Source organism: Pseudophryne corroboree, chromosome 3 (assembly GCF_028390025.1).
Source record: "Pseudophryne corroboree isolate aPseCor3 chromosome 3, aPseCor3.hap2, whole genome shotgun sequence".
Taxonomy (NCBI): domain Eukaryota; kingdom Metazoa; phylum Chordata; class Amphibia; order Anura; family Myobatrachidae; genus Pseudophryne; species Pseudophryne corroboree.
Window position 1 is genome coordinate 362,230,931 of NC_086446.1, and position 13,091 is coordinate 362,244,021.

Here is a 13,091-nt window from a genome sequence, read left to right on the forward strand (position 1 = left end):
CTTGTATAATTATAGTAGGTGGTGGGTTATAGCATCATTCCACCACCTACTATCACAGTATCGACTTGACTTCTTACAGCAGTGGTCCCAAACTTTCTCGAATAACGGTGCCCTAGTGTATCAGCATTTAATTCATGGGACCCCTAGGATAAAAGTTTTTTTATTGATACATTTAAAAAAAAAAAAACCCCAAAACAACAACAAATTTTAAATTAACTGATTTGTGCCTACCTGTCATCAGGGGCGGATATAAGTGTGAGGGCACCCCCAGGCACAATAGTAACGGCTTGCCTAATTTTATTATTTTCATTGATTTGTTATAAGGCCTCAATTGAGCATAGCCAATATAATAGAAGAATAAATTAAAATCCACTATGACTTTATTTTTTATTATGTATATTTATTTACTAAGTAGGACAGCTTACAGGGGAAGTACTGTATGTGCATGTCCTACCTGCTTACACTCCATTCAGGATGGCATATGGTATAGTACAGTGGAAATATTTTGCAGTTTCGGGTGCATTTCGGTCTGACAGTACCAACACAAGCAACCAAGTGCTGCCCGTAGGCACGTTCCTAATGGGAAATTCACCACTGTCTGTCGTCTTTAGGTTCAGTTACAGTATGTGGTGGTGTACAGCGGCGGATTGGCACGCCGGGACGCCGTACCAGATTACGTTTGGCTGGTCCGGACGTCCGCTCAGTGGCCGCCGTCATCCCCCATGCTGGCCGGCTGCTGAGAGCGGAGCTTAGCTCAGATCGCGGCAGCGTTAACTTAAATTTAACTAAAAGATGGCCGCCGGCAGAGCTGCTGCGCATGTGCAGCCGCAGCAGGCCCCCATAAACCTTTGTAGGGCCGGACCGTCGGTCACAACTGACGGCTCAACCTCCAGGACCGCCTCCTGCCCTGAGGCTTCCTCTTGCCCCAGCCAGCCTCCCTCCTACCCCCTTCACCGGAGTTCACATTGCAGCCCAGAACCTACCATCCCCTTCCCCAAGGATACAGTGAGCTGCGGGGCAGGAATGCCCGACAACCCCTACCCCCACTGCTGGAGTTGCACGTATGGGGGGTTACAGAGTACGCAGAACCCCCCATCCCCCAGAGGCCAGGCTGTGATCTCAGCTGCAGCTGCTGCCCTTCACACAGCTACATCGTTTGCCGAGCAGAGCAGGAGACAAGGCAGCTCCCATGGTCCTGTGCGTGTCACTCACTGTACAGTGCACGCCTCCTCGGCTCCAGTCCAGACTCCAGACAGCACAGCTGCTGAGCTGCCACTAGGTTACGTGCCAGCTTTTATGCTATGGGTGTGGAGCAAGCAGGGTTTGTATGTGGGAGGGGGGAGACAGTCTGCAGTCCCTGTGTGTATGTGTGTGCGTAGTCTGCAGTCTGAGTGTGTGTGTGGTGGTGGTGATGGTGGTGGTGGGGGTAGTCTGGAGACAGTGTGTGTGCGTGTGGGAGGGGCAGTCTGTAGTCCATGTGTGTGGGGGGGCTGTTTACAGTCAGTGCATGTGTGGGGGGGAGGGGGTAGTATGCACAGGGCCGTAACACAGTGTGGGTGGATGGTGCGTCACACAGAGTGCATTTGCATTGTGGGCACACCATCCACATCCACCCCGATTGGCCACCGCCAGCTGCAGCGCTGCTCGCTATAACATATAAAAGTAGCGTTGCACCCGGCTCCTCTGCCGGACGCACAGCTGCTTCCCGCTGATATATTATAGCTGGCAGCACTGCGCGTACTATATCTGTCTTCCCGTCTCATGTGCTGCACCTCCGCCCCGCTCCTCCCCCCTCCTCCTTGACTGGTGCGGCAGCCCAGTGTTCGTGCACCATACAGGTCGGTCCAGAGTTGCGCAGGGGATGCCGAGAGGACGGAGTAGCAGCAGTTCCGGCAGCAGCAGCTACAGCCGTTACCAGCACAGGTACAGCCCTCCGCCGCTGCCGCCATGGCTGCCTGCACTCCAGCCATTATCACATAGGCAGGGCCGAAACTAGGGTTTCTGTCACCCGGGGCAAGGCAGTCATTTGCCGCCCCCCCCCCCCCCCCCCCAATATACAGAAATACATCCTCCCGTACATCAATACACAGTACGGTACATATATACACAGCCCCTGAATATACACATACCACCCAAATAAACATATATATACATGCACCTGTATATACACTTACCCCAATACACTGTGATTAAATACATCCCTCCTATACTGTATATACAAATTAAGTACCCACCCTGGGTACTCCAGCACACACACACACACACACACACACACACACACACACACACACACACACACACACACACACACACACACACACACACACACACACACACACACACACACACACACACACCGGGTTACGCTGCACTGCTTCAGTACACACACACACACTGGGTTGCACTGCACTTCTCCAGCACACACACAGGGTTACACTGAACTGCTCCAACACACATACACACAGGGTTACACTGCACTGCTCTAACACACACAAACAGGGTTACACTGAACTGCTGCAACACACATACACACAGGGTTACACTGCACTGCTCTAACACACACAAACAGGGTTACACTGAACTGCTGCAACACATACACACAGGGTTACACTGAACTGCTCCAACACACATACACACAGGGTTACACTGCACTGCTCTAACACACACAAACAGGGTTACACTGAACTGCTGCAACACACATACACACAGGGTTACACTGCACTGCTCTAACACACACAAACAGGGTTACACTGAACTGCTGCAACACATACACACAGGGTTACACTGAACTGCTCCAACACACATACACACAGGGTTACACTGCACTGCTCTAACACACACACACAGGGTTACACTGAACTGCTGCAACACACATACACACAGGGTTACACTGCACTGCTCTAACACACACAAACAGGGTTACACTGAACTGCTGCAACACATACACACAGGGTTACACTGCACTGCTCTAACACACACAAACAGGGTTACACTGAACTGCTCCAACACACATACACACAGGGTTACACTGCACTGCTCCAGCACACATACACACAGGGTTACACTGCACTGCTCTAACACACACAAACAGGGTTACACTGAACTGCTGCAACACATACACACAGGGTTACACTGAACTGCTCCAGCACACATACACACAGGGTTACACTGCACCGATCCAACACACATACACACAGGGTTGCACTGCACTGCTCCAACATACACACACAGGGTTACACTGCACTGCTCCAGTTCACTCACAGGGTTACACTGCACTGCTCCATCAGACACACACTGGGTAACACTGAACTGCGCCAGCACATGCATGCACACACACACAGGGTTACACTGCACTGCTCCAACACTCATACACACAGGGTGACACTGCGCTGCTCCAACACACATACACAAAGGGTTACACTGCACTGCTTCAACACACACACGCACACAGGGTTACACTGCACTGCTCCAACACACACACACACACACACACACACACACACACACACACACACACACACACACACTCACTCAGGGTTACACTGCCCTGCTCACACACACTAGGTTAAAGTACAACACTGCACACACACATATTATACATATATAGCTGTCCGCCTCTCCCTACCTTTACACACATCTAGTGATGATCAGTCAGGGCCCCCGTCCTCTCCGTTTCTGAAGATGGCCGTCACACACACACCGCTGGCAGATGATTATGTGAGTGTGAAGTGGCGCCTCTGTGTTTCCGGAAGCAGACTCTAACGGAGCATCCTGGCGCAGCGGAGCGGGGAGGCGCGACTTCAGCCCTGCGCCGTCCTACACTGCATGTTTCCGCTTACCGCCCGCGCCGGCGCCCTCTCTCATTCCGCGCCCAGGTCGCGTGCCCCCCTAGCCCCCCCCTAGTTTCGGCCCTGACATAGGTACCACTGTGTGTGTGTTTCTCCCTCTCCCTCTCTCTCTCTCTCTCTCTCTGTCTCCTTCCCACCACTCTGTCTCTCTACCTGACACCTTTTTTCTCTCTCTCCCTCTCTCTCTTTCGTTACTCTACCTGCCGTAATGTGTAAAAGGGGGCTTTACCTGGTGCAATGTGTATGATGTGCTCTGCCTGGCGCAAAATGTATAATGTGCTTTACCTGGTGCAATGTGTATAATGTGCTCTGCCTGGCGCAAAGTGTATAATATGCTTTACCTGACGCAAAGTGTATAACGTGCTCTATCTGGTGCAATGTGTATAATGTGCTTTGCCTAGTGCAATATGTTTTATGTGCTTTACCTGGTGCAATGTGTATAATGTTCTCTGCCTGGCGCAAAGTGTATACCATGTTCTTCCTGGCGCAAAGTGTAGAACGTGCTCTATCTGGCGGAATATGTATAACGTGCTCTACCTGGTGCAGTGTGTATAGAAGGTTCTACCTGGTGCAATGTGTATAATGTGCTCTGCCTGGCGCAAAGTGTATAATGTGGTTTACCTGGTGCAATGTGTATAATGTGCTCTGCCTGGCGCAAAAAGTATACCATGCTATATTTGGCGGAATATGTATAACGTGCTCTACCTGGTGCAGTGTGTTTAAGAGGTTGTACCTGGTGCAATGTGTATAAGCGGCACTACTGTGTCGTGTAATGTGAATTGGCACTATTATGTGGCCACGCCCCTTCCCTATGAAGCCTCACGCCTAAAATTTAGCAGAGTGCCGGAGGCTTGCACTTTCCATACCTCCATATCATCAGGCCTTCTGAGCAGTAATCCCTCCCATTTGACAGACTCCACCCCCTCAACAGACCCCCACCCCTATTAGAGCTGCTTCCATAAATTTCCCAGGCTGGTTTTCGAATCCCAATCCACCCCTGGTGGTGTACAGTTGTGCTTCTGATTGTCCGCAAGTGTTATAATTGGCAACCAGCAACACTGGTTTTGCCTATCGCAGTAACCATAAATAATCTGATTTGGTCCAGGACCACCAACCTGAGGCACCCCTACAAGAGCCTCACAGTCGGAATACCTACGCCGGGAATCCCGACACTGTTTGGAATGCCATCCCGACATGGATCACAATCCCGGTGCCGGGATCCGTGGGTTGTATGAGGGGTTGGATGGTGGTGGTTAGGGTTATTCTGCAGGGTGAGGGTTAGGGTTAGGCAGTGTAAGAGGGACATAGGGTTAGGCTGGGGGAGAGGAAGGGTTAGGTTTAGGATGTGGGTAGGGTTGGTTAGGGTTAGGCACCATTGGGGGTCGGGTAAGAAATATAGGGTGTGTGGAGGGGCGGGGGTCTGTCAGTGGGGTGTGAATCGGACTGGGTGAAGGGTGAAAGTCGGGCTGCTGTTGCCAGTATTTTAACGCCGCGGCAATGGCAATTTGCCTCCTTTGCCCACAGTTCAATTCCCCCCATAGAGCTGTATAAGAGGAACGATTCTGTTACATCTGTATTGGGTGCTATACATTTAAGACATTTAAAGCCACGAATACCACTTCGAAAATTATTTCTGCTGCGGGGTACACTGGGCTCCACAAGGATAGACATTGGGGTGTAGAGTAGGATCTAAAGCTTTGACTGTTCCCAGAATGCACAGTGCCGCCTCCTCTATAACCCCGCCTCCCTGCACAGGAGCTCAGTTTTGTAGTTGGTGCTGCAGTAAGCAGGCACATAACAGAGGGGCTGCTCCAGGAAGCCCTAAGAAGAGCTTTTTTTGAAGAAAAAAGTGAAGACTACAAGGGCAGCAGTGGTGGTAAATGTCAGAAGACATTCACTGCTGCAGCTCCAGCTCTCCCCAGCGGCGCTGTACACTCCCGAGCCCTGGTTGCTGGGTAACTACAGCAGGAGGCTCCGGTTTTCTTCACGTCAGGCACACACGACGGGGGCTCTCCGGGATCGTGTGGCCGCGCTTCGGGAGGTGGTGAGTGGGTCCCGCTTGCGGGACCCGGTCTGTATCGCGATCCGGCGCGGTCAGTGGGAGGCGGGCCACGCGCGCTGGCGGTGGACACTATAGCAGTACAGGCGATCCCACTAGATCACCAGTGCATGGGTGCAGGTCATGTTTTCTCTCTAAACCATTTTCAGTAGCCCACAGTACCCCGTGGTTTTGCCAGCAGGGGGATAAGGCTTAGACCTGAAGCCCCTCCCCCAGCCCCAGGGCGCCATTTCCCGCAAATGTTCCCGCCCTTGAGCTGCATATCTGTCTCTCCCTCACTCCCTGTCAGTGTCTGGGCGCCATTATCCCTCAGCTTCACTGTTCCTGGGACTGCTTGGGCAAATCCTCCTGTGTAAAGCCGCCTGGTTGTCAGTGCTGTGACTTTACATGACACTTCAGTATTCTACCTGCCTTTTTAGACAGTGCTAGTTAAGAAAGAGTGCATTTAGTAAGGGTTTTCTAGTACAATTACTCTGTGATATACATCCAGTTCTTACTGTGTAGTGTTATATCTATTGACTATATAGCTATATTTACAAGCTAGTCCAGTGCAGTATTATTGTTAGTAATAACCTCTGCATTGTACAAACTGTGACTATCTGTGTGTGCATTAGATAGCTGAGTGGTGTCCATTTCGTGTCTTTCACTTTACTTGCTATCCCTATATTCTATAACCTGAGGGGGCTTGGTGCGTCAGGTTTTATATTGATATAGGATTTTCACAAAGATATACTTTAATACGTATTTTTCTCTGTGATTTAGTCACCATATCTCTCCTTAATCTCTGCTGGTGCGGACTACACTGCGCAGGGGTTTGGGTCAGAGGTATTGTGCTGCTGCCAATTGAACTGTGTTACCTGATACTGCAAGTTATAGCATGTCTGCTTCTGAGGGTATCGGTTCTGGGGCTGTACACACTGCCGGTGATGCTGAAGCCACAGATCCCTATGAGGAGAATATAGCAGCTGTGGGCTCTGGTTCTGGGGGCTTCTTGCCCCCCAGTGGGACTGTGGCAACGGAGGTACATAATGACCCACCGTGGGCTGCTTTTTCCACGCTTCTACATACGCTAGTTCATAAACTAACACCCCTTATGGGACCCCCTATGCCGGTACAACCGTATGTGGTCCCTGCAGCTAACCCGCCGTGGGCGGACGATTTATCTGCACAATTGAAGAAGTTGAACCAGTCCCTGACTACTAAAAAGTCTGACCATCGCTCGCCTAAGCCTAAGGGGTCCTCTAAGCGAGCGCTTGTCTCCTCACAATCCACTGCTGTCACTGACACCTCGGCTGATGAAGACGGCACTTACACTGACCCCACAGGTTCTGACTCAGATACTGCTGATGGGGAGGGTAGTTCACATGTGGATGTTCCTGATCTTTTGGAGGCTATTAAATTAATTCTACAGATTACGGATGATCCTGAGCCATCCGTCCCTCCTAAGAAACCAGATAAGTTCAAGCGTCAGAAGGTGGTTAAACAAGTTTTACCTCACTCTGAGCACCTAGTGGATATACGTCAGGAACCCTGGGAAAACCTGGGTACGAAGTTTGTGCCTCAAAAGAAGATGCTGGCTCGCTATGCCCTCGCACCAGAGCTGTCGCTAAGAATTGGGAAACGCCTCCTCCAGTAGACTCACATGTGGCTAGGATGGTGGTTTCCTCAGCTCTACCTGTCACTACCGTCACGTCTCTAAAAGAGCCTACGGATAAACGTGTGGAGGGTTGTCTGAAAGCGATTTACACCCGATTTACACCCTCACGGATGCTGCACAAAGGCCCACTATTGCAGCAATATGGGCTGCAGAGGCTATTGAAGCATGGGCCTTGGAGTTGGAAGCTGAAATCTCCTCTGACCATGCTAGACAATGCTTGTCATATATTGTCACAGCTTCTCGCTATATTAAAGAGGCGGCTTCTGATGCCTGTATCCTAGCAGCCAAGGCCTCTACTCAGTCCTGGCTCACTGGATATTGTGGCTGAGATCCTGGTCTGTGGATCTGGATTCTAGAAAAACCCTGGAGGTACTCCCTTTCAAGGGAGATATTCTGTTTGGGGAGGACTTAAATAAGATAGTGGCTGACTTGGCTACTGCCAAAACTGCCTGTCTGCCAAGTACCGCTCCTTCAGTGTTGAAGGCTAAAGGTACTTCCTTTCTCCCCTTTCGTCCTTCAGGTAAAGCAAAAGGTTAGGCGTACAACAAGCAGGCCCGCACTTCCAAACCTGGTAAGCCAAAGCCCAAGAGAGCCTGGGCGGCCCGTCAGCCAGCTTCCAAGGCTGATAAGTCTGCCGCATGACGGGGCGGGCCTCCCCCTGGGGGATCCCAGGGTGGGGGGCCAGCTTCTAGGGTATACCCAGGAATGGTTGAAGGCCACTTCAGATGCCTGGGTACGGGAAGTCGTCACTCGAGGTTACGCCATAACCTTCAAAAACCGACCCCCTCATCGATTTTGCCGGACAGACGTCCCGTTGGACCAGAGAAAGGCAAACACTCTACATTCGGTGGTACAGACCCTCCTGGATACAGGAGTCGTAGTACAGGTGCCTCTCGCGCAGAGGGGCCGGGGGTACTATTCTCCGCTGTTTCTAGTCCCGAAACCGAATGGGTCCTCCCGGCCCATTCTCAACCTCAAGGCATTGAACAGGTTTGTGAAGGTTTCCAAGTTCCGTATGGAAACCCTTCACTCTATAGTTCTGGCCTTGGAACCTGGGGACTACATGGTCTCCCTGGACATGCTTGATGCTTAACTGCATATTCCTATAGCAGCGTCACATCAGCAATACCTGAGGTTTGCTATTGGCAAACTCCATTACCAGTTTCGGCGTTACCTTTTGGTTTAACAACAGCGCCGCGAGTCTTCACCAAAGTCATGGCGGTGATGACGGTGGTACTCCGCCGTCAAGGGGACAGGGTACTGCCGTATCTGGACGACTTGTTCATCCTGGCAAATTCCCCAGAACTTCTCCTACGTCATCTAGATTTGACGGTCCGGTTTCTACAAGCCCACGGGTGGCTCATCAACTGGAAGAAATCCTCCCTGATCCCTGCTCAGAGCATGGTGCATCTGGGAGCGCTATTAGACACTCACAACCAGAGGTTGTTCTTGTGTCAGGAGAAAGTCCTGAAGCTTCAGGACAGGATTCGTTGCTTCCTTTCTTGTCCGCAAGTGTCGATACATTCGGCAATGCAGGTGCTGGGCCTCATGGTATCAGCATTCGACATGGTGGAGTATGCTCAATTCCATTCTTGCCCCCTCCAGAGGCTGATTCTAGCCAAGTGGAACGGCCTGCCTCACCGGATCGGGTCTCAAATGATCTCATTGACTCTGGAGGTCCGTCTGTCGCTGCTCTGGTGGCTCCAGGACCAACAATTGTGCAGGGGCCGTCCCTTCTGGATATCCAGCTGGGTCCTGTTGACGACAGATGCCAGTCTAAGAGTTTGGGGCGCGGTACTGGAGCAACACTCCCTTCAGGGTCGGTGGACCAAGGAGGAGTCCCTCCTCTCAATCAACATTCTGGAATTGTGGGCGGTCTTCAATGCATTGAACCTAGCCCAGCATTTAATTCAGAACCGTCCTGTTCAAGTGCAGTCGGACAACGCCACCACAGTGGCTTACATAAATCATCAAGGCGGCACTCGAAGCCGTCTGGCAATGAGGGAAGTCTCACGGATTCGACATTGGACGGAACACCATCTACCGGCCATATCGGCAATCTTCATTCTGGGAGTCCTGAATTGGGAAGCGGACTTTCTCAGTCGTCAGGACTCCTAGTGGAAAAGTGGGGTCTTCCAGACGTAGATCTGATGGCGTCTCGACACAATCACAAAGTTCCGGTCTTCGGAGCAAGGACAAGGGATCCTCAAGCAGCATTCGTGGATGCGCTGGCGGTGCCGTGGAGGTTTCGGCTGCCGTACGTGTTCCCTCCGGTGTCACTCCTGCCCAGGGTAATTCAGAAGTTCAAGTAAGAAAAAGGAATTCTGCTTCTCATAGCTCCAGTGTGGCCCAGACGGCACTGGTTCTCAGACCTGCAAGGCCTATCGTCAGAGCGTCCAATTCTACTTCCACAATGCCCACACCTCATCGTTCAGGGCCCCTGTGTCTACCAGGACCTAGCCCGGCTGTCTTTGACGGCGTGGCTCTTGAAGCTTCCGTCTTAAGGGCTAAAGGGTTTTCTGAGGTGGTCATTCAAACTATGTTGCAGGCCCAGAAACCGGCTTCTACTCGGATTTACTATAGAGTCTGGCATTCTTACTTTGTTTGGTGCGCATCGAACGATTATGATGCTTCCAAGTTTAGTATAGCCAAGTTTTGGGCTTTTCTTCAGCAGGGCCTGGACTTAGGCCTGCGTCTGGCCTCCCTCAAGGTTCATATTTCTGCCTTGTTGGTGTGGTTTCAGAGAAAAATTGCGACCTTACCTGATGTGCATGCCTTTACTCAGGGTGTGTTGCGTATCCAACCTCCCTATGTCCCGCCTGTGGCTCCTTGGGACTTGTCGGTGGTTTTGGAGGCGTTACAAGAGTCTCCGTTTGAACCTCTTGGTTCAGCTGATCTTAAGTGGCTTTCCCTTAAGGTGGTGTTTCTGCTGGCTATTGCTTCAGCTAGAAGAGTGTCGGATTTGGGTGCTTTGTCCTGTAGTTCCCCATATCTTGATATTTCACCGTGACTGGGCGGTTCTTAGGACTCGTCCCGGATATTTACCTAAGGTGGTTTCCTCGTTCCACCTTAACCAGGAGATTGTGGTTCCGACACTTGTTTTTCCTGATCTGTCTCCCAAAGAGAGGTCTTTGGATGTGGTACGGGCTCTCCGTATCTATGTGAAGAGACCTGCTTCCATTAGGAAATCTTATTCTCTCTTTGTACTGTTTGGATTTCACAAACGGGGCTGACCTGCTCACAAGCAAACTTTGCCTAGATGGATTAGAATGGTGATTGCACATGCTTATGTGAGGGCTGGTCTGTCGGCTCCTGCTCACATAACGGCCCATTCTACTCGGTCTGTTGGACCTTCTTGGGCGGCCCGCCGTGGTGTGACCCTTGAACAATTGTGCAAGGTGGCTACGTGGTCTTTAGTGAACACGTTCATACGGTTCTATGCCTTCGATACTGCCGCTTCCCAGGATGCTTCCTTTGGACGCCGGGTTCTTGTGCCCGCTACAGTGCGTCCCCTCCCATAAGGAACTGCTTTAGGACATCCCCAATGTCTATCCTTGTGGAGCCCAGTGTTCCCCGCAGCAGAAAACGAGATTTATGGTAAGAACTTACCTTTGTTAAATCTCTTTCTGCGAGGTACACTGGGCTCCACAAGGCGCCCACCCTGACGCACTAAGCTTCTTTGGGTTGGTATGGCATTAGCCGCTGACACTTCTCCTGTCGTGAGAGTGTGGTGTTTGTGGCTACTAACCGTTGTCGTCTCTTTTCCTGCTACTGCATTGGGCTGGTTAACTAAAAACTGAGCTCCTGTGCAGGGATGCGGGGTAATAGAGGAGGCGGCGCTGTGCATTCTGGGAACCGTCAAAGCTTTGAGCCTGTTGGTGCCTCGGATCAAGATCCTACTCTACACCCCAATGTCTATCCTTGTGGAGCCCAGTGTACCTCGCAGAAAGAGATTTAACAAAGGTAAGTTCTCACCATAAATCTCGTTTTTCTTATGCTCCCAGCTGGAAGTCTGGGAATGACTCCATGCTTGTTCTACTGTAATAAAAAGCTGGTCTGCTTTATTGATTTACAAGTTCTATATTACAGTGCTAAACATAAAAAAAACTTTTGGACACTGATGCAAATTAATAATTAATTTCACAGATTGAACAAACCCCTGTGTACCCGCAGCTGTAGGGAGGGGTATAAAACCTCCTATTGGGATTGCTCTAGGGAAATCTCTAGAAATACATTGCAAATGAGAAACAGCGCTGGGAACACAGAGGATTATTGTACTTACATTAATTATTATATAGAGACTTGTGAGTTTTTCATAAATAAAATGCAATTTCCTATATTCATAAAACAATTTAAATTGAACACTTAAAAGATATATCAGTGCATAGAAATACATTATGCTTCAAACGAGCCCAGTAATAATGTAGCAATACAATAGTTTACTTATTGTTACTATATTGCCCAATCTATCTAATACACTGATATGTTGCCAGAGAAGACTTAAATAAACTGTGAAACCGTAACAATAAGTAAACTATTGCATTTTCTCTATCGTCCTAGTGGATGCTGGGGTTCCTGAAAGGACCATGGGGAATAGCGGCTCCGCAGGAGACAGGGCACAAAAAGTAAAGCTTTAGGATCAGGTGGTGTGCACTGGCTCCTCCCCCTATGACCCTCCTCCAAGCCTTAGTTAGGTTTTTGTGCCCGGCCGAGAAGGGTGCAATCTAGGTGGCTCTCCTAAAGAGCTGCTTAGAAAAGTTTAGCTTAGGTTTTTTATTTTACAGTGAGTCCTGCTGGCAACAGGATCACTGCATCGAGGGACTTAGGGGAGAAGAAGTGAACTCACCTGCGTGCAGGATGGATTGGCTTCTTTGGCTACTGGACATTAGCTCCAGAGGGACGATCACAGGTACAGCCTGGATGGTCACCGGAGCCTCGCCGCCGGCCCCCTTGCAGATGCTGAAAAGAGAAGAAGGTCCAGAATCGGCGGCAGAAGACTCCTCAGTCTTCTTAAGGTAGTGCACAGCACTGCAGCTGTGCGCCATTGCTCTCAGCACACTTCACACGGCAGTCACTGAGGGTGCAGGGCGCTGGGGGGGGGCGCCCTGGGCAGCAATGAAAATCCTTTTTTTGGCAAAAAATACCTCACATATAGCCTCCGGGGCTATATGGAGATATTTAACCCCTGCCAGAATCCATTTTTAAGCGGGAGACGAGCCCGCCGAAAAGGGGGCGGGGCCTATCTCCTCAGCACACAGCGCCATTTCCTCACACAGTTCCGCTGGTCAGGAAGGCTCCCAGGCTCTCCCCTGCACTGCACTACAGAAACAGGGTTAAATCAAGAGAGGGGGGGCAAAATTTGGCGAAATTGTGATTTTATAAAAGCAGCTATAATGGAGCACTTATTATAAGGCTATCCCTGTAAAATATAGCGCTTTGGTGTGTGCTGGCAAACTCTCCCTCTGTCTCCCCAAGGGGCTAGTGGGGTCCTGTCCTCTATCAGAGCATTCCCTGTGTGTGTGTGCTA

The 13,091-nt window shown here is 50.6% G+C and overlaps 1 protein-coding gene across 1 annotated transcript in view; it reads left to right on the forward strand.

Annotated features, from left to right (window-relative positions):
- ANKRD60 (ankyrin repeat domain 60) overlaps positions 1-13,091 on the forward strand; it is a 38,382-nt gene that overhangs the window by 894 nt on the left and 24,397 nt on the right. The gene's annotated exons all lie outside the window — the stretch shown is intronic.